We start from the raw sequence: 1,745 nt of genomic DNA, 5'->3' as shown, positions 1-1,745 counted from the left end.
ACCTGGGCACACTGCTGGCTCAGCTTCATCCAGCTGTCCACAAGCAACCCCAGTTCTCTGAGGTTTTCTCTCAAATCCTCATGGAATCATAGAAGGATTCTGTGGTTCTGTGTGCCTGTTGCACTCTGACACAATGTGCAGCTGGAGCTGCCTGAATGGCATAGACGGGCGAGAGCAAAATCATAGAATCACTGAATGGGTTGGGCTGGAAGGGACCTTGAAGATCATCCAGTTCCAACCCCTGCCCTGGGCAGGGCCCCCTCCCACCAGCCCAGGTTGCTCCAAGCCCCGTCCAACCTGGCCTTGGGCACTGCCAGGGAGGGGCTGCCACAGCTGCTCTGGGCAACCTGGGCCAGGGTCTCACCACCACTACAGTCAAACATTTCTTCTTTATGTCCAATGTAAACCATCCTGGTTTCAGTTTAAAACTTTCAGTTTAAAACTGTTTATCTCTCCACCTTTCCTGTAGCCTCCTTTAAGCCCGGGGAGGCCACTCTAAGGTCTCTCCTTCTGGAACCTTCTCTTGTCCAGCCTAAACAGCCCCGATTCTCTCAGCCTGTCCTCATGGTAGAGATGCTCTGACTGTTTTCATGGCCCTACTGTGGACCTGCTCTAACAGGTCCATAAAATAACTCACCCCAACCATCCCATCAGGCCGATACCTTCAATGCCAGCAAAGCCCGGCAGCCTGGAGTGGGAGAGCTGGGTTGCTTTGACCCAGCTGCGTTGAGCTGGGCTGGAGCAGAGCTGGAGCAAAGCTATGGGCTGGGGATGGCTCCACCCCAGCCCCTCATCACTTGGCCCTGGCAGGAATGGCGAGCGTTGGCTTGAGCTCCTGAGCTGGAGAGGAAGGGTTGAGCTGCCCTAGATGGTTCTCCATCGGACTTTTGCTTCAAAAAATGTCCCCGTGCTCTTTCAGAGGCGTGCGTGGGAGGTTTCTCTGAGCCCTTTCCCTATCCATCCTCTGACCCACCAGCCTCCTGTTGACGACACCTCCCCACGCTTTTCACTTCATCTTCTCCTAATCCGCCTCTAACCTCCACATTTTGTTTTGATTCTTCTTTCGCCCCTTTCTCCTGGGGCTTTATTTCCACTCCCCGTGAATGGCCGCTTGGCCCCTCGATGGTCCGGCCGTGCACTTTCTCTGGCAATAACTTGTGCTGCTTTGTTCACCGTTTGCCAGAGGCACGTTCAGCCCCCCAGGGCCACCAGCGAGAGGGCTTTGGCGCGTTGAGGGGGGATCTGATTTAGCCTGTACAACCACGCCGCTTCCCCCAGCAAGCCGGCGAAACCCGATGGAAGGAGCTTTGGCCCCGCTGTGCCGCCTGAAAAGAGCCTGTGAAATCATATTTAAGGTTGTCTCTTGAAAGGTGCCCGTTGGAAAAAAAAAACACAACCCAAACCAACAAAACAACCAAGGAAAAAAAAAGAACAAACCACTCCTGCCAACGATGTTCAACTCGGGTTTGTAGTTAACACAATGGCCCCGCCGCACAAAGCCGCGCGGGACCGCGGGTTGGAAAAGCCCTCTTAGGTCCCGGCTAATCCGTCCCCCCCGCCAGCCCGAGGGATTGTTCCCGACGGCTTGTTTTCTTTGCCCTGACCTACATAGTCAAAAAGAATCTTGTTGCACATTTTTGTTTTGAACCTTGAGGTCTCGGAGGAGCTAAATCCCCTTCTTGGCGAGGGCGGGAGGTGTTGTTAAACAGTGCTGGAGCCTCCAGGAGCACCATGGAGACGCGGGG

Source organism: Apaloderma vittatum, unplaced genomic scaffold, assembly GCF_000703405.1.
Source record: "Apaloderma vittatum isolate BGI_N311 unplaced genomic scaffold, ASM70340v1 scaffold23921, whole genome shotgun sequence".
Lineage (NCBI taxonomy): Eukaryota > Metazoa > Chordata > Aves > Trogoniformes > Trogonidae > Apaloderma > Apaloderma vittatum.
The sequence above is the reverse complement of the archived record's forward strand: the minus strand, read 5'-3'. Positions refer to the sequence as shown.